At 33.4% G+C, this 27924-nt stretch overlaps 1 long non-coding RNA gene across 1 annotated transcript in view; it reads right to left on the reverse strand.

The window, feature by feature from the left end:
- Nucleotides 1–27924, reverse strand: part of LOC115443718 — a 51149-nt gene that overhangs the window by 11202 nt on the left and 12023 nt on the right. The window contains exons 2-4 of the long non-coding RNA XR_003938641.2: nucleotides 21746–21800; nucleotides 15991–16021; nucleotides 1157–1179 (exon numbers count right to left, since the gene is read on the reverse strand). This is a non-coding gene — a long non-coding RNA (uncharacterized LOC115443718). The remainder of the gene's footprint in view (nucleotides 1–1156; nucleotides 1180–15990; nucleotides 16022–21745; nucleotides 21801–27924) is intronic.

Below are 27924 nucleotides of genomic sequence, written 5' to 3' on the forward strand. Positions count from 1 at the left end.
ATTAAACATTTTCCTTAGCCATAATATTTTCTACGCAACAATACAAAATAGATTTGAAAACTCAAAACATCTTAAGAAATTTTCTGATAGAGCTATTTATTTAATGTCCAAGATAAACCACCGCTCGTTTTCAAACATTTTATTACACTGAGTCAACAATTTTAGTACCTAAACAGGAGCGAAACATTTTATGTGCCCGAAACAGATCTTACAAGATAAGGCACTTTTCCCACGAGCCTCTAGTACTATCGTTGACATCTACCGTAATAAATTTAATCTAGATCACATTTAATACTAGATGCAAATCGTACGTGACGAATCTAAGAAATATTTAGTAGTGTCCTATTAGATGGAGGTCTCTAATTGCTTAATGTTCTCTATATTTAGAAATTCCATTTAAGCACTGAGTCATTGGCGAGAAAGGCTTGTTTGTATGGAAATACACAGTGTAAACAATATACAAACTTCTGCTTACCTCCTTACAGATGTCTTCTATAAAGGATCTATGAGAATTTTACGGTTAAATATAGAACTTCTAAATTCAAATATATTCTGCCTAATAAATAAATTTATCTATTGTAATAATTCCAGCCAGTACATACCTAATGTCGCATTTTGTTTTTTTATTTTTCGAATACAATAAAGGAAGTCGCTAGTAAACAGCCAGTATATAATACATTGTAAAAATTCATTAGTCATTAATACTAATAAATAAAAATGTCTAGTACGTCCGCAAATTTTTCTATTACTAATTCAAAATGCATAACCAAGTTTATGTTACAAGAGATACTTAATTCCGTTTTTTTATACTAACTTTAAATGTATAAAGACAATTATAATGCCGTGTAGACAACAATTTCCAGGAACAAGTCATCAACGAGTTCCAACCATCAACACTGAATAAAAGCGCGGGCTCAGCGGATCGTGAACTCCATATTGTTTCATAGACAACAACTACAACCTTGCACGTGTTCCATAGACTATACTTTTTATAAATATTATTTAATTAAGTGATAAAGATCGCATTGTTAAGTGTTTTATTGGCTTCTTGATCCCTTTAAGTTTTTTGTGCCAGATTTGTCGAACAAATGATTTATTAGTTTTAAGAATTAAAAATTATTATTTAGTACCTATTTAGAATTTCCTTAACACTCACCAATCATACCGGCACAAGACAAGCTGCAACAAAAAAAAAATACTTTAAGTTATATCCGTAAACATAATGAAATAATACATTTAAGTCATAAAATTAAATTTCAATTTCAAATAAATTAGGCTGAATGAGAACTGAATAAAATAAAAATCTACACAGCCCAAAAAACATATTAACTTAGTTTAAGCATGAATGCGCGCGCATTGTGCGTGGAGGTTTTAATCGTAATACTAATGACAGAATAAGGCCTTACAAGTTGTTAACGTGTGTTACAACAGCTTAACGCTAACGCTTCATATCATGCGTAACCGTCGAACATCTGTCAATGTTAAGGGCCGTGTCGCAATGTAAGCTAACAAATATGTTCATATTTTATAGCTGTAATATGTGACGCTATGTAACGCTATGTATCAATGGAACATATTTTAGAAGTTATAAATAAAGTATTAAAGGAAGGGTTTTAAGATATGTAGTTTTAATGGCAATTGTTGTACATTATGCCAATTTCAAGTCGGGTGATTCAATTTAAGAAGCTAGCGCATTGTTTATTGTATTTTTGCATCAATGTGTCCGTCACCTTTTCACTAATAAGATTATTTTAAGCATTATATGGATTATGATACGATGGGACTGCTATTCCATATTTAAATAAAAGCACCTAAATAAAAATAGAATAAAAGAAAAAATATATATTCAATTTTAAACACATCGCAATTCTTGTTTAGTATTGTTATCGGATATTTTACTTTAAATTAATTATATAAAACATTCGATATAATTTGAACGCAATATTTATGTGTTTATACTAAAAAATCATAGAAAATTGGTATTGTAATAGCAAAATTTACTAAGTTTCCAAACACAGCCACTTAGCGAACGTCTACATTTCACGATAGGACGGCGCTCTTACACGTCACGCGTCGAATTTTAATGGAAATCAAGGTCGTGATCCCATCCGTTGGTTTTTCTGTCTGTACATAAACATATCTATATACATTCCCGAATAGTACATATTGACTGGTTCGATACGTCCGTCAACATTCGATGAAGGTATGTAAATAAGCCGAGAACTGGTTTCATAGCGTTACAAAACCGATTTTGTAATATTGCGAAATGTATAAAGGAAATTTATGTGTTTTGTTTTGAACTCTTCTTCTTCTTCAACATATATATTCCTACATTATCTATAAAAGAAATTAATTTTGGGTTTCTCTTGTTCAGTTTTAAAAACTTGCAAACTCTTCTCTTCTTCTTCGGCCTATTCACGCAACGTTGAGTGTAGGCCTCTTGCAATGCACACCAGGTTGTTCTGTCTTCATCCAGTTTTGTCCAGCCACGTGGACCAGGTCGTCGGCCCACCTAATGGAAGATCTACCCCGGTTTCTATGTCCAGTTAGTTACAAACAGAATAAACTATGTGATAATATTACATCAGTATAAGTTCGGACAGTGGAATTCGTGCCCGATCTGGCGATAGTTACGCCCCCTATCAGGTCATGGGACAGAATACACACAGACGGAAATTGGGTTTACCAGTTATGCCTCTGCCTACCTTTTCAAGAATAAAATGCGTGATTGTCTTATTTATTCCATAAGACTTGTGACAATATTGATGCATACGCAGTTCAAAATAATTTAAATCGCCATTAATCAAAGGAGTTGTTAATATAGTATGTAATGTTACTGTGAAATATTAAAAATGCTTGTTGACTTTACATTTTTAAAATTAAATCTTAATTTGCAAACAGTTTTCCAGGCGAAAACGGCCCGAATTAATTTGTATAATATTTAAAATAAGTATAAAACTTCTATAAACATTAAAAAATAATTATTCTTTACTTTCAAAAGACATTTACGTCTAACTTATTTATAGCTTGTACTTAACAAAAGCAGATGTCATCAATCTTCGGTTCTATAAAAACAATCCCGTACTAACCAGGAACCAATTAAACAACAAGAACTGATTGACTCATCACTAGGCAGGGGTTATCAACATTTACGACCGGTTCTACGTAGAAAATATAGTACTTGTTTCAAAATCTATTGAGTAAAGACATAGTAATGAACTGAACGTCAATATTTTGAGCCTTGCGACATATTAAATCTAACTTGAAAACGTAACAATAATAATTTAATTTCTACAAATTAACGAAAAGTGTTAGGAATGTAACTTATTAAATTCGATTTCTTTAAGTCAATTGTATTTTTAACGTTACCGGTTACCGGGTAAACCGGAACACAACAGTGACAGACAGACAGAAATAGACATTGGGGTAGTACCTACCCACGCGGACTCTCACATATGAGAGACCTACCACCAGTACATGCATATATTATAACCTCAAACCAAGATTTGATATAAATACAATATATTTTAACACCAAATCAACTGAAACACGTTACTGCTTTACGTATTCAATGTATGTTAACTGTCAACCCTCGTCCGATACATCAGAGGCCATTTGCAAATTTTAGCACTCCAATTAATTGAAATAATTAAACATCGATAACATACCGATTAATTAACGTGGACAGTCGGTAATTTGATTTATTACCTTTTAAGACAGCTGGCGGGAATGTTTGCCGCCATTTTTAATTTGGCGAATGCCTGTGTAATTGCAAATATAAAAAAAAAATATTGGAGTTTAATTTTGGTGCGCCGTAGTTACAGCTATAGTTTAGAGTATGAGCTAAGGGAGAGGTCGCTGATTCAATCATAATTGTAAGGCGCGCATCTGTATTTTTGAAGTTAGTTTTGCTTGCAAAGAATCGTAAAGAAACCCTGATGGAGAGACATTGGTATTTTAAAGCAAAAGAAACCAACCTAACTTAACTTAAACACGCCGGATCTCTGTAAGCAGAAGACTTCTAGGGTGGGTACCGACTACCCTTGCCCGCCCTAGCTACGGCCTTGTAGAGAGATCTGGACATTTAAAGTAACAGTTATATTAAGAAATGGAGCATGTAACTTCACGCGGGTAGAAAGAAGAACCAATACTCTTATACTTAATCATTGGAATAATTGCCTTGTAGTTCAAATGCCGACTTACATTTCTATATTGGAAAACTCTTGCAAAATCCATTTATTAGACCTGATAATCGAATCCAAGACCACATCACGATTATCGCAGCCTAACACTATACTGCTATAAGACAAATGAATTGTACGATTTACAGTAACAGTTATATTGCGCCTTATAATCTCTCACGCTACCATCAATGAAAAAATTTACTGTTACTCATGCTCTGAACAACTTACAACAAGATGAACATAGTTATGATTAATTGGACACACATTAAAATCATCTCACAAAATTTACTCAATTTGTTATCTCCGTCGAGTCTAATCATTAATTTAAAAATGGAAAATCGAATGTAGCCACTGTCACTTTTTTATTACAGCCAGTGTTTGTGATCGAGTATACAAATACGTACTCTTTGTGAAGATGGTACGCAACACTCATTAAAATTGATTCTATTTTTAAATTTCACTTGGCAACACCCATAACATCCGATAAAAAAGTCTGCTTGCATGTAGGCGGCAAACACGAACGATGTAGATACCCATAGCCGATTGTGAACAAGTTTATTAATGTAACGTTGAGAAATCCACAATTTAATTATAGCATTAATAAAGACTTAAAAGTTTAATCTGTTGTGACTTATGCTAGCGTGCTAGGTTTGTTGGATTGTCATTATGAATATCAATAATGTTTAATAGAGTAATTTAATACTAGTTTCGTTTTATCAGATTGTAATGAAAAGTTATGGAATTACAGCTAATTGGTTACGACGGCAGACTGCATGCAATAAACGTTAATTTAGAAAGTGCTTAAAGTGTCCAATAAAAATATCAACAAATTATCATTTCATACATTTTACACACCGAAGTCCGATAAAATTCCTATACTGAGATAACGTTCTTAAAAATTAACATTATCCGAATTCCTTTATCACTATATTTTTCCTGGCAACCCACGCACATAAACAAACAAGACGCGATAAACAAAGGCATAATCCGTTCATTCGGAGTTTGGCGCGCATTCGGTCTATCAATCACGCAGTCTGAAACAGCTCGGCGGTAATCTCGGCCGCTCGTGTGAATGCGGTCACGACGTCGTTGGAACGCCAGTGGTCTATATTTTATGGATGTTGCAACCCTATGGGAAAACCGAAAGATGAATGATTAGAACGTTTAAACAGCGCCAATTTATACTAGATTTTACGGGCGGTGTGATGACAATTGCTAGGGTTCTCACGTTTGAGAAAATATCAGAGTGGAATTCGTTGTTCGCTGTGCTTTCGAGCGAATTTTATACATAATTAATTATTTATTAATGTGTCCTGTGTAGATAATCTGTACGATAAAATCAGATCTTGGCGCCATTGTTAATTTTGTTGTCAGCGTAATAAAATAAAGTTTTATGGTAATTAATGTGTCTGAATTTCTTATTAATTAAAATATAAACTTTTCGTGCACATAAATTACAATATAAATCGCAGCTAGGAGCTAAGCGTAGGATAATGGATTTTGTTAAGTAAGAAAATCAAGAGTATTGTTGTCGATAATCGCCTGCATCTACGTGAGGGCCCTAGGCATATCTTTGTTGTCGTCAAAGCTAATTTGAGGAACACTTATGTACCGGAAACCATGAATTATAATACATGAAAGATGTTGAAATAACATTATATAACATAACAGTAATTATTTTATTATTATTTGTTATTTTATGTTACTTGTTTTTGTTGTGTTGCGAATTTGACTAATAAATCAAATTCTTTCTTTTATCATAACCTGCAATGGGGACCTGTTTGATTTTGATTAAGTATATTATGAAATATCCAGGGAAAAAAATTATAAGAAATTTACAGGGGTACTAGTAACAATGATCCAAACTACTTAACCGGTTCTCATGATGTGATAGCGGGCGAGCCTATCGCCATATCGGGCACAAATTCCAGACTCTGAGCTAATACTGAGTAAAAAAATTATATAACTTTGCCCGACTCGGGGATCAAATCTGACTTCAATACATTAGTCGTACTGTAATACAACTACGCCTCCGAGGCAATATTATTATTATCCGTTTTTATTTTTGCTTATTTACGAAACCTCATTTTTAGGTACTCAACTTCACCGTCACAAAAAAGTTTGCAACTTGATCATACTTCCTGAAATTGCATTGTTGTAAAATAGACCCTTATTTAAAAAAAACAGACCCAAATACGCATAGCTGTACATATCCAAAACACACATTTAGCACATAGCCGCGTAAATGTAGCGCTCATTTGTCAAAGCGCTGGTCCGACGGGCGTTAACTTAATGATTTATTTGACAGTGACATTATTTGTGTTCCCACAACTCAGTCGACACGCGGAATTACATTCTGGAATTTAGTGTTTACTAAATTATTTTAGTTGATTTTGTTACGAAATTACTTTGCCGAAATGTAGAGCATTAGTAAGAATTGCAAGTTATGTGAAGGCTTTTGTTATTTTGTTTTTATTTATTTTCCGAAATCAAATATACATAACATTCGGCCAGTACGAAGATACGTTATTTTTTAATATCTTGACACTGGCTACATGAATAAGAATACGAACATAAAAAAAAAATAACGTTCTGTTTTCAATTAAGCAAACATTATTTATTCTCAATCATTTAAATATAATTTACTCGTCTTCCTCTTTCAAACACTCATACCGGTCAGTAGTATCCATAGGTAGGTACTATAATAAAGGCTTGTTTCACAAATGAATAAAACCTATTCGTCAAGTAAATGTATAAGCCGACCAAATACAAAATTCAAACTCTAATCCATACTCCCAAATAAACGGTAATAAAATAAGTACTATCTACATTAATTTTAATACGATAACTGACAAGTAAAATTTATTTGAAACCTATGAAACAGGTCCTAAAATTTCGTGAGAGAATTAATATCAGGAACAGTTGTTGTCCATAATAAGCTACCTATATAAATAAGTATAATACTTACATGAATTCGACCGTTCAACTATACCCATTTTCAATGTCATTTATCGTCTGATACGACGTACGAACATTCAAATGCAACGGATAAATTAAGTGCATGGATCTTCTAGCATATACTAAACGCATGTCAAGTGTAGGTGTACTATGTCGAAACGGACCGTTCCTAGAATTCGTTCCAATCACATTAAAAATCTGAAACTAGAGCTGTCATCTCCTTTACTACAACATAGATATTTAGCATGACTACATTAGGTTAATAAAATAATATTTAAAAACCTTTTCTTGCAAAAGTTTCCATATAAATATTTTTTTTAACCTTTTAGTAAACAACTATAAATTTTATTACAGTTAATCACAAGAAGAAGAAGTTAGCTTAATATGCAGAAGTCCATCTGCGGGAAGTCCTTCTCCAAAGAATGCCACATTAGGGTAAATATTCCGAAATCCTAATAAAATGCGTAATGAAGAAGAAGTATTGTATACCTCAACGGTTTCCCAAATTAATCACTGTTTTACCGAAACCGCGGAACTCAACTCACCGGAACGAAATTTGACTTTTACAGTCCAATCGCGTACAAAATCCAGTACCCACCAGTGGCGAAGGGTGAAAGTCAAAAGGTAACCCATGGCAAAAAAATTGCCTTAGTTAACATATCGCGGCGATTTTACAAAAACTACAAATTTAAAAAACCTTAAAGTGAAGCCGGTAGCAATTGGGTTGTACGGACGCTTCACCACTGGTACCCACCAGCGTCAGCATTAGTTGTAGCTATTTTGTAGCTATCGTCCGCCGCTGCGCCGTATCGCCGGGATATACGATGGCCTAGGCGAGAATATACGGCGTTGGATGCGAGTACCGCTGCGTACAGACGCGCATTTAGATTTAGTTTAAAATAAATGAAAGCGGCGATAGCCTAGTTGGGTGTGGAACGGACTGCCAAGACGAATGGCCGCAGGTTCAAATCCCAAGGGCACACACCTCTGACTTTTCTAAAATCATGTGTGTATTTTTGTGAATTTATCGTTCGCTTTAACGGTGAAGGAAAACATCGTGAGGAAACCTGCACATCTGAGAAGTTCTCTATAGGAATTTTGAAGGTGTGTGAAGTCTACCAATCCGCACTAGGCCAGCGTAATGGACTAAGGCCTAATCCCTCTCAGTAGTAGAGGAGGCCCGTGCTCAGCAGTGGGCAAGTATATAATACAGGTCTGATGTTATTATTATAGATTGAAATAAATAAGATCATTTTGTGATGAATGAGATGGTTATGATCAAATTTTAGGCTAATAGTAGATCTTTAATATCTCGGTGATCAATATATGGATTAAATCCAAATAAATTAAGAATTAATTTAATAGTAAGAGAGGTGTGGAGAGAACTAGGGGAGGCGTACGCCGCAGAAGCCACTACTACTAATTAATTTAAAATTTCTAGATGTATTAGGTTAAATTTTGAATTTAAATATGTGGTATAGAAATTAAGCCTTTTTTTATTTTTAAATAATTGATTTATATTTCATAATGTATTCAGCTACCTAAAGGATTAAACGAAACATCCTTCCGCAGTCGCGAAAGCATCGCACCACAATCAATACCAACGCAAAATAATCTACACAATTAAAAGGGAATTGATATAATAATTTCTAACTATAAACCCAGGACGTGCTGAGACGTGCGTGCACTTTGCACCGGCTCTGGTAGTCACGTCTCGGAACAAACGAGCATACGCGATACCATTTTGTGACTCCTAAATGAGTTCGTTCACACAGTACGAAGTTCACGGTCGGATTATGCTAATGCTAAGTGAATTTGTCGCGTCATGTATCGATCTTCTGTAGGTTATGTGCGCCTGGTGTGTTTGTTAGAATTTGTACCACGTTGATCTTATGTTTACGAGATAACGTCCATAATGCCAGGTTGTACTGACGGTTTGGAAATCGTGAATTTGGTGTTTTGTTTCATGAGCCAATGAGTTGTCGGCAACCTAAACTTAATATCTTTTTAATTATATTATACATGAAAGTTTTACTTAGCTTCTATAATTCCTTGTAAAGTATTATAGAATTTATTGGCGCTGGTGATCGTTTATGTTAAACAAGTGTACCGTAACAAAACCGTCCAATTCTACATATTACCTAAAGTTTACGTTTACGAAGTATTTTTGCCATAAATAAAGACTATAAATATTATTACATATTTATTATTAATAATTTCGATTTTTTTCTAACCATAGTGCCGCGTAAAACCAATACAACTATTTCACATTATCAAAACTTAATTAATTATGTATGTAATGCTAAATTATGTAAGTAATAATCCTCGCTTCAATAATAAAGGTATGCGAGTCAATTAGCTAGCTAAATAATATATCAAATATAAGTATGCACGCCGGCGCGATATTTCTATCGCATGAGCATACAGCGTATTAAAGTTGTGACAAGTTCATTGGGGCCTTCAGTATTTATTCCCCCACCGTTATATGAGATACGTTTGCCATTAATCAAGCATGCTATTAAGGATCCTATCTATTAGAACTCCATGAATACTGCGGTGCACAGCGCGTCGATCGTCTCACTTCGATTCGTTTTACACATATGCTAGTGTATTTGTAGCGAGATATCTCTGGACTTACTGATATGGGTTTATAAAGTTTCTTACTAAGAAAATATATATTGTTATTCAGTGAAATTAGATATATTCTATTCTAAATTTAGTACTTTTCTTGCTGCAATTTCATGCAAGCGCAACCGCTAATAAAAGGTATATTTACAAAATATGTATTAGATATAATTTTAGTACAAAATTTATAAACATAAAAAGTAAAACAATTAGTTTTACTTGAGTTACAAAGAGGTACTTACTTGTTCCCCATAAAGTTCGCTATAGACAAAAGCCCATTTCCATAAAGCGATCAGTCGCGAACAATTTATCAGTAGCCCAACCTATTTACATAATAAAGCCCACATTACGGAACACAATCACGCGTCGGGCCAATTGGCCGCGTTCGGTCCGCTCCGGGTGAACGTGCCCTGACGTCCCACGATTTCTCGGGTAGTGTGAGCCCGCTCTCCCCATTGTCTCTAGTTCCCACGACGTATTGTCTACAGGGAAACTAGAACTAATTTAAAATTGATTTATTTTCTCTGTTTTGTAATTAGTCGATGACGTTTGTCGGTAAAATATTTTTTATGTTTGAGAGAATATTTAGTATTTTAAAGATAATAAAATATTAAAACAATAAAATGTTTATACATATAATTTAACTAAATAACAAATCTTTGATCATAGTAATGTAAAAAATCATTTATTACTTTCGTAGGCATGCCCGATTGTCAACCATAACTAATAAATTTAATAATACGAAACTTGTCTTATACGTCAGCAATCTCCGGAATACAAAGAGATACGTAGTAATAAATAATATAAAATTTGCTGCCAATTATCAAATTTGAAAAGGTGTCTATACAATAAATAAAAAAAATATATTCACAGGAAGTAATCGATATTGTTCTATAAATAAACGGAGTTTTAGTCATGCTTTAAGTCTATTATTTCCTCGTTTGTCAAGATCATATCTTGATTTAGCCATTGGCAATGTAATCGATATCTATATGGGCAACAAGGTAAATTGTGAACAAAACTATTGTAAACTCGGCAAACATTTCAATATTTGTAATGAAAACTAACAAGTGATAATGGATCTTATCAACTTTCGTGTGACGAATTAAGTATTGTTGGCAATTTATTTAATTTTGACTAAGTCTTACACGTGTTTAGTTTTTGTGTTTATTAGATAATACATATTGTAATCTCTATCAAGAAACTCAACCGTTGCCATCAAAACATTTAAATATTACCACTTAACTATTAATTTAAATTTTAACGTTTTTAATAAATACGTCAACTAACAAATAGAGACAAATCTACAAAAGCACAAAGCGTTAATGTGCTAACCATTCTGTATAGTTTGGTACGACATAACCTCTAATGCAGTTAACAAAACATAACCTGTTAAATTCGTTTCCAATAACAAGTTTACGATCAGTAAACACAAGTTTGCCTACAAATCGTGTATGGCCAGCAAATAGAAGCAAACAGTTGTAGCTGATTCACCGTACTCAAATATTTCAAGTCTTAGTATTTGGATCAGATATTTGTCACATATTTCAACTGGTTAAACTTCCTCTAGAAAATTCTTTTGTGAAGCGAAGCTTTGAGTTGGCAACGGAGTGTAATATTTCCTCATATCGCATTTTTGCCACAAACGCTTATTTTTTCTTGTGTTGTTTGTCAATATGTTTTGTACTTTGTACCTTTAATGTATAAAGTATAATATAGCTTGTCAACTATGTACACACAGGTATAAGTAGAAATAAACATTGAATAATCTATTTTACCAATACAGAAATACTAACGTTAATAAATTGTTTACAATAAGTTCTATTCGCGAAATAGCAGTTAGTTAAATATTGGTCCAAATAAAATCCTTAAGTTTCGATTACTATCGACGGTAAATTATGTCTATCATGTGTAAAATAAATAAAACCCTTGGAGTTGATTTCGACTGTAATGTACACATCTAAATACGATTTAAGCAACTTAAAGCGATGAGGATTCCCGCCTCAAAGACCGGTACCGCATCGATGATTCCTTTGGTATTAATCGAGTTTTAAATAAGAAAGTTTTACAGAAGTCCACTTCTCCAAACAAGCAATTTTTACCATGTAAACTTGACAGAGAGCTAATTATTGGAAATTTGGACGGTGGATGGAACTAGAAATATGCCGCTTATTTAGTCGTATCTGGAAGTTCATGCGCAATATATTGCTGCTAGAACTTGCTACTCTAAATCTAGAATTATGAATATTTACGGGTGATCACACTCATAACACTTACCCTTTGCCTCTATTAGAAAAAAGTATATAGTTAAATACTTATGTGACGTTTGTTATAGTAATACACGGTAAGTGTACTTATATCATTGATCAAAAGAAGAACATGTTATTGCGTCGATATTTGTCATCTACTCTGGTTTACGTCAGCTTTTGATTGTAAACTTGTGTCTCATTCATTAATGGTGTAACTCATGTCAATGACGTCATCATCAATCACTGTACTATGTACCTATATACTTTTATTATATAGGTACATATAACAATGGCGGATATTAAAACAGATTTCGGAATCTACGTTTATTTTATCTGTATTTATAGTTAAAATCAATACAAAGAATGAATAATCCTCTTAATGCATAGTCGACACGTCTGTTTATCACAAATCTCACACCCAAAAACAATTGATGAAATTATATGTAGGCTTTTCAAATTAATAAGAAGCAGATGTCATAGTCAAACTAGTCTTCACATGTAAACCCAACCTTACATAGTACTACCCATATAATGCAAATGCATAAGCAAAGGTAATAATCATAAGGGCGTATGCACAGGCGCAGTTGCCGGGCGGATGCGCGCGCGCACCTGTGCAGGCAGCCCGCGCCCGTTGCACATGTCGGCCCACAGGTACACGTGCCCAACACAATGCGCTTTCATTGTGCATCCTTAAGCACCGTTATTGTTGTTGTTATTTGCAACGAACACGGGCGAAATAAATTATGATAATTCTATGGGTAAGTACTAAAAATATATTTCAAAGAAACTTGAAGTTTGTATGTAATTAATAGTTATAGAAATACCACTTTTTTATCTTAGAAAACCTATGTCAAGCAAAAAAACTTGACACTGCCATTACACCAGTTCACAGTGTCAGTTAGAATTGACGGGCGATGCATCATGATTGATGGAGAAGAGACTCAAATATAATCAATAAAAACGACAACCGATCAACCGGTGTAACGGTTATATCAGTAGCATCATATTGCAGTAACACAACACAAGATAGCAGGACAAAAAGTGTGGGATAGTAGACAGTGGAGTTTTAAACAGGTCAGCATAATTATGTCAACTGGCGACGGATATACGTCTCAACACTCTATCTGGACTCAACTCAACCATCAGGGCAATGGAGTCACTTTGTAGTTTTCGTATAAAAAAGTTTTATTTCGGGCAAAGGCATTGACTCGGACGGAGCCGCGCACGCTATTTATAAACCTGTTAACCACTTTAAAACAACCCTTCCGGTTCCAGCTTAAAACATCAATAAATAAGGCTTCCTTTATGAACGGGATAAAAAAATCTCAAAAAAGTATCCGCGCATTTTATTATTTCTCTTCATACAAGTTAGACGGGTTGTTAATTTAATGAAAATACACATTCCGGTTGGTAATTGACACGGTTTAATTTTTTTAATGCACATTACCACACCTCGAGAGACGTGAGCCGATGCCAAATGTTGATAATGTTTATTGAAGATTTAACGCCAAGGAAATATTTTATTCAACCCCAACACCGTATCTTCATTAAATAATGGAAGGTATCCGATCTTTTTTGTGTTATAACAACTATGTAAAAGGCGGCATGAAGTTCGTGCAAGTTGTGTTCGAGTTCCGAATTAGCATACACGTGAAGCAGGCCAGCATAATTCTAGCGACTATTGAAATACTGTTTATCGAATATTTATATTATACTTGGACAGTTATCATCATGTTTAAGTAAAAAAAAAGTTAAATAGCATTTATAGTTAAAATAATAAATATAAGTTTTTTAATTCGTCGATATCAATAAACACCGGAATAATTTATATTTTTTCTATTCCACGCAAGAAATATAAACCTATATCCAATAAATTATATTTTGTCAACCATTTCCCATAAAATTAACTAATTGAACTAGTATATTTTACATATTTTAAACAGATAAATAGCAACTACTTGCAATAGAAAGAACATTTAAAATATTCTAAGGTAATTAGCATTGCATAGATACAAGGCTTTGCATTTATTTAAAGATGAGACAACGACCGCACGCGGGCCAATCCCAGAACGGTATTCGAATATCGAATGACGGAGGAACATGCGCAGGCGCCGATATTAAATTTACTTTTAAGCTTTCCTTATTAACTTTACTCCAATATCAAGTGTCACGAACTGGCATTAAATGAGAAATATTTTAAAAATCCAAAACACGTTACGCCTTAATCGCTCAAATAAAATTATGTAAATTAAAAACGAGACAAATTACAAATTACGACCAAGCAGTTTGTATTTACTCTGTAGTTTAAATGTGAGGAATTTATTGTTTTTAATAATAATATAAAGATTAAATTTTATTAAATATTTTTGTAATACCCATAAAGCAAATTGCATTGACGCATTTACATGTGACTTCTTTTTGAATAGTAGTAATACCTACTTTATTTCAGAAATAAAATATTTCGTATTAAAAATATTAAATGAAATAGTCTTACACTACGCGTATTAAAGTACATATTTAATACAAACTGATTCGTCTATAATAAAATTTATACAAAATTACCAATGAATGAAAACAAATGAAAAAACGGTTTTAAAAATATTCTGTACTCTGACCTGCCGTGAACTATCCGCAGGTGCATTTTAATTAACCACATTCACGTATTGTTACATTTATTTGACTATTCACGTAAGTTATTTCGGTCCGCGACTTTCTTTTCGTATTCATTATACATAAAACAAAAATTCTTACTTGCAACGGAGTGAGGAAATATCAAACTACTAATAAAGTCTGGTACATTATTGTTCTACCTTTTTATCTATTGAATATAAACTGTCTACAATTTTAAGTAATTAAACGACAGCAATAACACCTTATTTGATTAAATTTAAAAATTAATTTAGATACGTACGCAATTAAAACATTTACATTTAAACATTCATCAAAATATACTTACATAAACTGAAACGAGTGACACACCGACAGACCTTGGACTTCGACTACTATAGCCTACACTTTTTTCACACACGTACAAAATCCTGGACGTTTTCAGTCACAATCCATTACCACACTAGTTGACACTAGGCGACGGTACAAACGACTGGCCGGAGCGATGGATACAAAACAGTGAAACCATCGCATCGCTCATAGTTCTTGGTTCAATGTGGTAGGGGCGGTCATCGTTGCGTGACGGGCACGTCACGCCAATTACCATGTTCCACCATTATCATTCGTGGCAGAGCATTATAAAACTTGGATATTTTTGAGTTTTTTTAACAGAAATGGAATGGACTTTAAAATTTTAATCGAAATTTTCTGGATTAAATCTATGGCTGTGCTCACGCGATTATTGATTTGCATGCCGATTTCATATTCCCTATTGATCTTAGACATGCTTCGTTAGATCTGCGTTGCTTTATATTTTGTGTAAAATTATATTTATATTAGTCATGTAAAGTATCATTTTTATCAAATGTATAATACTACCCATCCTTAGTACATTGCCAGAAAAGTCGAAATTTTTTACTTTAGCGTAATAGTAACTTCGATATTTTAGTTGCAAAATCGACTCTTCTACGTACAAAAAGTTTATAACTCGAAGAAAAATCTTGATCGCCAAAATAGTGACAAGCGACATCCAATACAATACAAACATTGTACTTCAGAAATAAACAACAATCCTCAATACCAGGTAGCAACAAGCGATCACAACATCATTGCATGTAACTGAACTTTGTACCTATTTATGTTTACAATTTCAAAATTCGTGCCACGACCGAACTAGCTGACAGTCGCTTAAAATCCAACCGGCCAGCATTTTTGTGCGCTCCTTTTTAAAACTGTCGAGTTTTATTGTTAGTGGCCAGAGACAAGCGACAAAAAATAAAATGGATTCGGGGCCCGCATACACATAATGAGTTGTTGACGTGTTTCAACTGTCTTGCACTTAAAAAAAGAACGTAGGTACTACTTACCAGCCAGTTCGCGTTAGGTTGTCACAAAATTCTGCAACAAAGAATATTATACTTAGTTTACATAGCCTTTAGGTAAATATTATTGTTACAGGCAATGTTTTATAAATTATATACGTAGTTGTATTTAACTCTACAAAGTATTCTGCGTATCACACAATATTAGTATATTACCAGATTAAGACGTTTTTCCTAACATCCAGCGATTCTATAAGAAACACAGGTTAGAGTATGAATCAAGCCTTAAAGTTTTAAATGCATTTGAATATGCATTATAATATTGCGCTGCTAGTCTATCTTGAGGACTAAGTAATAACCGGATGCAAAATATTTCATAGATCATCATAACGAATATTCATTTCAGAGGTAGGTACGTATTTAACATTTAGTTAAAATCATTTTGTGTTATGAATTACGTTTCACAGCACACAGATCTTCGAAATAATGATAATTTGTTGGAACAATTATTATTTGTATCATTACAAAAACCGGAGCTACGGTAATTTAAGCGTCTAATTACAAATCATAGCTTTACTACAGTCTAGATGACTACACCGCAATGATACATAAGAAACAAAATACATATCTACAATAACAAATACATATCAATTTATACATGACCACCGTAAGGAATCATATTTTTCAAAATATCTAGGCTGATATTGTATAAGCAGTATATTACACATAAAGAATTTGTGCTTTATGTAAGTACAATAGTCAATTTTCATTTTTTGTCTTAATCCAACTTATCCTTACTAGATTTACCTATTAATTATAATTGCGGAACAACGCCATCTATTATTCGTAACAGGAAAACTGAAATGCAATCAATTGCACAAAAAATCTATATTTATAGCTCCATTATAACGTTAAATATCACGAGAATAAGCGCCGTGAGCGGTGAGCGCTATTGTGCATCGCTCGGCACCTCGTTTCGACCTATTGTTGTGCTAGAGATCTAGTGATATTTCTGTGATATAGCCTTTACAACGCAATGTCTGAAACGTGGTATTGTTTTAGGATACACAGTCATAGGAAATTGCGCTCTTTGTATAAATAAAATCAAAATATTATGATGCACAATTCTCTGTATGATAATCTTTTGAGGCGTCGCATTTATCTGTCGTACTGATTCCATTTGACTTTATTATGGCCCAAAAGCGTAACAAACGACAAAGTGATAGCTTTAGAATCCCACGCGTCCCAAAAATCTCTGATATTAAATATTTACTTCACTATTTATTGTTGACAACAATACCGTTATAAACTTTTTTAAACGCATGATACCCAAGAATAAGTCCCTCGGCAGCTGCATAGACCGCAGTAGCTAAATCACATCAAACAACAATGGCGCATTCGGAATAGAATTACGATAATAAAATATAATGATGAAGGCGCACACAATGCGTTATTTTACTTAACAAATCAGTGCTCTATTAAATGGTCGCATCGTTTGAATGCATTCGAGAGAGAAATAACCGAGCACCGATGCTAAAAGGCTGATCATCCACTGATATATGTGCTAAGAAGCCCAATAAATTCTAGTTTCGATAATGCAGGACTCGAATGCTGCAATATATTTCTGTTCAGGACTACATACTTATGCTGGTTTGTATGAAGTTACTCTGGCAGTATAAATCATTTCAATATCCATAGAGTTAAGGAATACTTTTTGAACTATGTTTCAAATGTTTCTACGTTTTTGGTTTAAATAAATACATTAACCTTATTTCTTAATTAAGAACTATCTACAAATGTCTAAATCTGACCATAAAACTTAATTAATCAATAACTGATCAAACTTCTAAGAACAACTAGTTAGTACTTTATTCTTCCAACTATAAATTTTGTTATATATCAGATTTTCATCGCTGACAGGGCCAAACAGCCTGTAAAGTGTAAACAGATATCATAATCTCTTGGAAATTGCTCGGGGCTTAATAATGCCACGATACGTTGTATTGATATCGCATTGTGCTTATTATAAGAGAATAACTGTTTTAACATTTAAATAAGTAAATCTCTCTCGATCAATCAACGTTTGTATCTTAATTACTTGTTCGAGTGTGTTATATTTCAAATTACTTTCTTACTATTTACTTTTCCACACCATTACTATTATTCGACAAACTGCAAATGACAATTTATGAAAATACAATATGTAAAGTTATATAAATTGGAAATGAGTGTGGTTCTGCGCCACATACAACAAAATAGATGTAAGTAATACAATTTTACTTAAAGTAATACTAATAAAAATTTCCACCATTATTTTGTATTATTTTATATATTTCTAAGTCGCTTAAAACACATAAAAATAATAAGGAATCCAAATAGAGATGGCGGTAGCGTCGAAACGTTTATATTGTCATTTATTTTTTTAATACACACTGGCAGTTCTCGTGTGACCTTTCTTTAGTTCGAATGCGACCGTGTTTTGCACAAAATGAATGGCGGTTGAGGATAGAAATCTTTCTCACGGCATCTGCCTGAGAATGGAAGCATTTCTTGTCTAATTACTTGCGTTTATTCGAAGTATATGTTCGGTTTTGGACTTTAGTTATTTACATAAATTTATTATATTTAGGCACGAACTGATTAGAGATATTTTAATATTATGTACAAAATTAATTGTTTAATTATGAGCGGAAGTAGTGTTGAGAAACGACGTCAAATCCTTATGTTAAACCTTAACCTAAGCCTTTCACACGTATCTAAACATTTTTTTCCCGACAAAACGTTTATTACGTAATCTATAAGCCATTTGCACGAGGAACCTAAACTTTTTCATGGGAAATGGACAAAAACCGCAAAGTACAAAATAGCCACGTGCAGCGGTGGGGATAGGAAATGGTGGGGAGCGAGGGTCGTTGACCCGCACAGCCTCCGTTCGTCTACCCAGTTCGTCACCGTGTCCTCACAATTTTCATTCTATAAATAAATATTGTTTTAGCGATATATGTTTTGCGTTGGCTTACTCATATGTATACGACTTAGTATTGTTTTTATAAGGTTTACAATGTTTTAATACTACTTAGGCTTTTATTTCGTGATGCTACCTTATTGTCCATAGATAGATAGTCTTAACTTATTTTAAATTTCATTAACTTCTTTCAATTATGGAACGGTTTTTTTTATATTCATAATAGTACAAAATCATATCTACAAGTCCAAAGACAATTATGTATCCATTGTGGATCCCACAATAGGGAACATCAGCCAATACACCAAAATTGATTGGTATTTATCTTTCATACCGGGTACAGTCGCATTCATAACCAGTTATTGTATTTCTTAGAAACCCAACTCTATACAAGTTATATATATACTAAACATAATGTATACGAATAATATCAAGTTGAGAAAATAAACAGTGTTTAATTTAATAATTTTATTTTCTTTTAAAAATCGAACGCCATAAATCATAACAGTTAATATTTTTCGAATCTTTTTTAACATATTAGCATTCCAAAAACGTTATCGTAAAAAATATCATCTAATTTTAAATAATACAAATATTAAATTAGCATAATCATTTCGCCGACAATCAATGTTTATGCAAGATAATACCCTGACATGTGACATTTCTGTCTTGTACGGACAAAGATACGTCTACTCCTGTGTCTGGGGCAGATAGAGATCTCAGTGAAGTGTGAATGGTGGCCATGTACGGAGATCATTGTGTATTTATATTTTAAGTAAAAAGTTATGCAAATATTCCTTTGATAAATTAAATTTCTGAGCTTCGTAGATAAATCAAGGTATTTTTAAACATATTTGTTGACATAACGTCATAAAAACATAAAAATATGGCTTCTAGGCAGAAGCCAGAAGCATAAACACACAATGATGCCATTTCTAGCTGATTGACTGTGAGAAAATGATACCATCATCAAATGTGCGTTTAATAAAACCACAAAAATATATAATTATTGCATCTTCGCCTGCATTCCAATTGACCTATTTCGATAACACTTTCGAACACGTCTATACATTCACAATAGGCCAATAAAAAGTCCAGTTCCAATCCGCTTGTAATTCTGTTTGATTATGATTATATGGCGTTTATTAAGGCAATTATCGGAGACGACCGGCCACTCCATTGTTACTTCAATTAGCATGAGGTTTACGTCATACCGCCGTGGGAAAGCTACCGCTACGATATTAAAAAATTATAATGAAATTAAATAAAACTACTTTGTGGTTTTGCGGCGGGATTTAATGTGGGAAATTTGGAAAGTTCGAAATTTGACGTGATTTTGTTTTAATGTTTATAATAGAAATAAATTTAATATTTCTTAATACCCTGTGGTGTTTGATATTAATGTTACATATTATTTAATTTTCCCATCATTATTAACCATCCTCGATCACATACGAACTTTGTTCTCGAGCTTAACCAATTCATTAATTAATGAAATGCGTTTAATAGCAAGTTGTGAAAATAATTAGTGTTTAATTGAGAGATTTTATTTTCTTTTTTCTTTCAAAATTCGAACGCCGTAAATCAAATTCGTACAACAGTTAATATCATTTAAAGTTATATTAACATTCCAAAAAAATTGGCGAAAAAAATATATACCACCTCAAACTACCAATTAATTTGTTACCGTTCTCAAAAATTATTGTGAGAAAAACATATTTTCAAACCACACATTCCATCGCCTAAAGTTATTCAAGATGACTTTATTTAATGTCGACCAGAAGGTAATTTTTTGTCGTCCACTAATGACAGAAAATGTTCGCGTCAAGTAATGAATATTTAATTGCGCCGAATCTGGGACCCCGGACCTCTATCTTTGTCCAAATTGCTACAGCAATTACGTAGCTCACGACCTATTCATTGTAGTGCCGAAAAGGTACTAAATGAATGAGTTCGTATTAATCTCGTTCGGTTTTGACGGGCCGCGCCGGCGACTTCCTTTGCCTCGGGGCAGGCACGTGGTTCAAACCCTTTCACTTCACTTTTTGCTACACTGTAAATTTAAAAGTGATCCGAAACAGTCTAATTTACACGAAAATGTTCGTTCTATTTCGTACTCTTCTTGTGAGTTGGGAGTGAATTTTAAAATTCAGAGCTATAGTGACCAAATTACAATGTAATTTTTAGTTGCAATTATTCCTCAATTCCAATATTAGTTCGACCAATATAAGCAGTTCAAAAACTTTGCAGAGCTCAAGTTTTTTTTAATCTTTACGTAGGGAGCTTTGGCTCAAGATTTTAAGGAAAAAAAAATATAAAAAGTCACAATCCACCGTTCCCTAACTATGCCACCTGTAGTCCATAATACGTTTGATTGCGTGAATTTAATTTACTACTAATATGTAGATGAAGGTATGACTACTCAGCTATGTGCTGGTGGTAGGATATATTTTATATCCGCCCGGGTAGCGACTACCGTATACAATGTGTTAAAACCCGCTATAGAGGCCCACATAAGTTCCGCGGTCGGGAAGCAGCCTTTACATATCTAGTTCCAACAGCCGGCATAATTGTGACTACTACTGAGGGTAATAAATAAAAAATACAACTTTTTACCTAAGTAAATATATTATTTTGTATTGTTTTCGGTTATTTATTCGATATCATGCTATTTATTTATAACCTTAAAAGTATGCAACACTATTAAAGAGCATGTGTTTGCTTGTTCATCGTCGTTATCATCGAGTTAGGATATCCACTGCTAAATATAAGCTTTACAAATGTCTACCGATGTCTGTTTGCTTTTTACCTCTTAAAAAAAATAAAAAGACATACCTCCATAAAATTCATCCAAATTTCAACACTTCCAACAGCACCGTCTATCAGCCTTCTGTAACAAAAAGAAAACATGTTAAGTAGATAAAATCAGAGTTTCAATCACATGTTTACATTTATGGTTACTAAATGCTAACACTTTTTTGAACTCGACCTTTTGTTGATAGGTTTTTTGACATCCTTACAAATGCTTCAAGTTTGTTTGGCATTTTGCGCGGTAAGTGATTGAATTAATTTTTATTTATAGTTAGTGAGTGAAAGAGAGAGAATATGCTGTTGTTAACTCAGAAATTCAAAATTATACGCGTAAAGAGAGACACAAAACACAAAAAGCACAAATCCTTAGTTTTATATAAACAAATAAAAACATGCTTTTTAGATTTTTTGTGCTAAAAGAATGAAAAACGTACGAACTGAGTTCCTTTGCCACTTATCTTTACAATCGAATAAATAAATTCCTATAGAAATACTTAACTACGATAACTCAGTTTGATGACTCCATCTTTTAAACACCGACAATTATCGATCGTAATCGAATACAATAACTGCTAACTTGTCATTCTTTTTCGTCATTATCTTGACGAATCATTCTTTGTACGCACATAACGGCTTAGGACATGATATTTAGCTTCACATTAAAAAAACTACGAATAAAAATATACTTTAACGTGTTATTTTATAGTTTTATTTTCTCCCGACGTTTTAAACACTACAGCCTTGTGTGGGTCATCAGAAAAGTCAAAGTTACAATATCTACCTACATTTTACAATCATACATAATTTTTTCCTGTTGACGGTCTGATCTAAGCAGAATGAGCTCACGGCGACCACTTTACTTTTATAAACAAAACTCTAATAAACATTATTATGACTACTTAAATTACTTACACGCTAAAATTATTTATTTATTTAGTAATGCCAACGTAACGTACATTAACACATAATTCATTGAATAACAACGTTAATAGTAAAGCTAAATGTCGTTACAATAGAAGGCGTATACGACTAAGGAAAAATCGCACTCTTACTATTCCCGGAAGGCGCAAAAATTACAGCATTTTCGCCCATAACGACTATCATATCAAATGTCCTAGGCTTTTAACGTACAAATTGACAATTTCGAATGAATATCCTTTATCTGTTTTGCATACCCGTTAAAAAACCTGTTCTTGTATAATAGTTTAGTTCCGCCGGCCAAGTCTGACCGCAAGCCAAAGGAAACCGTATGGCCTGATATATGCTGATTCATTACCAAAACAGATTTCATAACGATGTCTGAGCGTTAAGTAACCTTGGAACCCTTTAATATTTTTGCTGAGAACTTTATTCTTTTTGTAATAAGTACTATAATACAGTGTAATATACTAGTACATAACCGTTAAGGTAAAAAGACTATGGGTTCCAATATCTTTTTATAATGACAATTATTTATCAAGACTTCATTAGAAGACATGAGAATGATTCTATAGCTTGCTTTAATTTTTCTTTTACTCAAAATAAGACGCCAGAAACTAATGCTTTGATTATTAATGAATCAGTGAAACAATGCCTTTTATATCTTGACAAGAAGTTCTTACCGATATTCACAGAATGCTTGACTTAAAACTGACTGCCGAAAAGATATCAGTTTAGAAGTTTTGTTTTCAGCTATCTAAGAACACAAACCTTTGACTTTAAAAATATTTTATATGCTTATTTGTATATTTTTTTGTATGAACATTAAGGGAAACAATGAACAAAATTCCAGAGAATAGATTTAGAACACAGGTGTTCTAAGTATACGCTTAGGTTCTATGCACTATATAGATCTCCATAAGACTTTCAAAAAAATCAAATCTACTAACCCACATTTAATTGCCAACGAAATACCTCTCCTTGAGAAATTAATGCAATTTTATATACAGCTTTAATAATATATTTGCCATGTACATGAAGATCACCAAATTAAGTGTAAAAATCCGAACAAGTACCACAGCCTGTATCCGGCGCAAACCGGTTATAAATTTTATTAAAACGCATGTAAAATTTGAGGATATTCTCTTTATTATTATGTACGTTTACATTACTTATACTTCTATGGGATACATACTACTTTTTATCCCGTACAAATGTAAAGCGGGACTTCAATCTCGGTAAAACGTTTTCACTCGAGCGGGGCCTCGAGCAAAAGCTGATCATAAATAAATCGTACATTCAAAACATGTAATATTTAATCGAATTAAGATAAGTTTAACATTTCTCTACTGGGATATTACAGACATCAAGTGCATGAAATAATAATACCAGCTCCATATTAAGTACTGTCTGTCCCGCTGCTGGAGCACGGGCCTCGTCTACTACTGAGAGAGTTTAGGCCTTAGTCCACCACGCTGATCTAGTGCGGATTGGCAGACTTCACATACCTTCCTGCAAATATATTTTGTTATCTTTATCTTTACCTGCCTGTTTGATATACATAGACTGATCCCAGAACGCAATACTTACTTACTGTGGCCACTATGGAGTGTTTTACATATTATAGACTTCTTAGACTATTTAATCCCGTATTTAAATACCATAAAGCTAGTCAATTTATATTATATTCCGGTATGAAGGACATTGTAGTCAGTATAACTACTGAACATAATAAGACTTAACACACCAGGATGGCGAGCGCAGTGGAATACCAAACAATACTTTGTGATTTGTGTTGGATGGTGTTACTACTGTTTATGGGCGGTCGTATCGCTTACCATCAAGTGAACGGTAAGCTCGTCTCGTCATTCAAAGCAATAAAAAAAATCTTTCACGCAAGCAAACTCGTGAACACCACCAAGTAATTTTAGGTGTAGAAATCCTTACCCATAGCGTGATCGTTAGTAATTAATAATGCCTGTAGATAAGATTTTGCATTATAATATCTAGATCGTGATATCTCTGCCAATAAGTTATTCCTAAAACAGCCTCTACATAAGTCACGGTTATGCTTTGGCTCCGAGGAAACTGACAATTAATGCATTCGAATTATATCACGACTGGTTCAGTCAGAACGGAACGTGGGTGATCTCTATCTGCAGTGTTGTTGGATTAATATGAATTTGAATGGGTGAATTGCATTAATAGTTAAAGAAAATAATAATGCTTATTTGTCTAGTTCTGCATTGTGATGTTACTAATTTATAAATTAGAAAATTTGGGACGATATTGAGGTAATTGATTGAAGAAGCGCGCAGAAGTATTTAATCAGTAAATGATTCATTAAACTGACGAAAACAGAAACTACTGGTATGGTACAGGGTCATTTTATTTCGAACAAAGTTATTATGGATAAAAAATATATTTAATTTTACTCGCCTTAATGCCACTACTGCTTGACACTGCAAGAAAAATCGTCAGAGCGGCAAAGTCACACTTTCAAACAGATTTAGACTCAAACACACGCCATAGTCACACTAAACTACAAAATGAGAAACATAAATTTGGATTTTCATTATTCGTTGATATTTTTAGGCACAAAACTAGGAATGGTAATGACGAGTATGTGGTTTCATTTACTAAAGCAATGTCAAAATGAACTTACATACCAATAGATAGGGTCAAAAGTCAAATGCCAAAACCCCTCCAAATTAAATACTCCGCCGTTCAGACCAAAATGAAACCAACATACTTCATCAACTCGTATATGTATAGACATTTCGAAAACCCTAATAAATATAATTATGACACAAACATAGCCTCATAATAAATCAGTTTAACTTACATAGACCATAAACGTAAACTTATAAATCAGGGTAATGCAAGAAGCCTTTGCATCTCTTGAGTTATGAGTCGGAATCCGTCGTGGGAAACAATACACCGCATTATTAGAGGAATACTTTATACTGGCAATACTAATGTCATATTAGATATAATTTACCACTGTACTTAAGAATCGAATGATGGAAAATATAACCATGCATTGTATACTGTTCAACTGAGCTTGGCGCTCTTTTTACCAGAAGTTATACCCCCTTATTCATAGACGTTTTTTATCGAAGGACGGAGCATTGCTGTGATTTAGTCTGTTTCTCAGCTTTGTTTATCTGACAGATTGCTGTTTGTTCTGCTTTGCTTATCTGACAGCCAACTAGATTCAAGTTGTATCTCAATATTGGCCAATCAAAACGGCCCTATGTCTACGCACTGCGAAGGCTGCTATGCCGTCAGCACTGAGAAACAGACTTGTTATCATGGCAATGCTCCGTCCTTAGATAAAAAACGTTTATGAATAAGCGGGTTAAGACTTTAGTCTACCACTGGCCTTCTATATTGACATTCGTAAAAAGAATTCTCAGACAAGTTACCTCACGCTTCATTAAAGCAATCTCAAAATGAGCCAGCATAAGATGCCAAATAAAATAATTTTATTTTTCTGCACAGCATTTCGTGGACAAGCAAGGTTGAAATGTTATAAAAGTTTTCAAACATAGTTTAATTACGTGCATATCGCAAGTGCGACGTGCAGTTACGGGACCCGTTACAGCCCCGTTACCCCCCGTTACAGCCCGTTACAGCTCCGTTACGTGCCCGTAACACTAACAGTAACGCTGAAATGCGCCGCCATTGAAGTGGTGGTATCCACAGCTATATCTTTGTAAGTTTGTACGTGCAACTGTGCTTTACTGTAATTGGTGATATCATCTTAGTTTAGGTTAGTATGATCTGATTATATTAGATTTGTCTTTACATACGTAGTATAATGTTGTTTTCAATTATATAAGATTTTTAGAATAGTATTAGTTCCGGAGTTAAACACTTTCAAAGAAGCAAACAAAACTTTATAATTTTTTAGTAGTATATATACGTTATCTCAACTTATCATCTCTGAAAGGGTAGACTGAGGTGAAGTTGTTACAGCCTGATAACGCCGAGTTTATTTAAAAAAATCCCTACAACAATAAACAAATGACACTACACTAGAATAAACAAATGGTGTTTCCGAACTTAAGCAAAGATTGGTCGATCATAAAGTAACAAATTGAAAATTTTATTACTGAACAGAACATCAGTACATATAAGCAATTTAATATACACATTATTTTTTAATAAATACATATAATTTAATACATAATTAATACATTTTCTTTAGCAACAATAAATATTTTTTATCTATCTGTTTGTATGTTTGTACAGGCATTGCAAAAAAACTACTGAATGGAAATAAAATCAGTTTACACTATTATATTGCTAGAGATCTAACGCAAAACATAATCTCAATTTTATCCCGGAAAAAATAAACTGGGACTTTTATCCCGGAAAAACACTTTCACGCAGGCGCAGCTGCGTACGTTGTACCGTAATAGATTTTCACATAAACGGACGATCATTAAACAATTTAAATTTCAAACAGTCAATAAGTCGATTATGTTAAGATAAGAACTATCATTTACAGTACTGTATACATGTCCCGGCTAACTACACACTTGTAAATACTATCAGATAACTGGCGTAGTCATTAGAGTCCTACGGGCCTGAGCGTCGGGTCATACAGCCTCACATGCTTTAATAATAATTAATTCTTGTGTGGAATTAAAAGGCGCAGGAAGTATTTTATGGAGCCTTGTTTGATATGATTTTTTGAAATTATAACCTAAAATTATTTAGGCATATCAATACCATAAATATATTATAAATTATGACATTACAACTAGAAAATTAGCGACAAAAAATTATAATCAAAATGTAGGTTTATGAAGTCCAATATTTAAGTATTACCTACATGCATTACAACAAAATAATATGCACTTATTAATGGATATAATGATGGCTGTCACCATTTCCTCGCGCATTTCTCCTCATAAGGTTAGGCAGAGAGGTAACTATTAGACCCACACCACCAAATATATATCCATCCCAAGATGGGACGATGGGCAATTCTATATTAGACTCAAATTCCAATACCAAGCAACTCAGGTCAAAGTCATACAACTCTTATGCCTGTTCAACCACTCCAGTAACCTTTACACATAAAATAACCGCTTGCATTTAATATTACGAGTTACAAAATCGGAACAATTAGGGTCCATTAAACATTGCCCGAATTGGCCTCTTATTTGTAAATTCAGAGACCAGAGAAATCTAAGAAATAATTCCACAGTCTCTAGAAGACAGCATAATGTACAATTCCGAGAAATGGTAATGCTCGACTCGTATAAGTTCTC

Source organism: Manduca sexta, chromosome 23, assembly GCF_014839805.1.
Source record: "Manduca sexta isolate Smith_Timp_Sample1 chromosome 23, JHU_Msex_v1.0, whole genome shotgun sequence".
NCBI lineage: Eukaryota > Metazoa > Arthropoda > Insecta > Lepidoptera > Sphingidae > Manduca > Manduca sexta.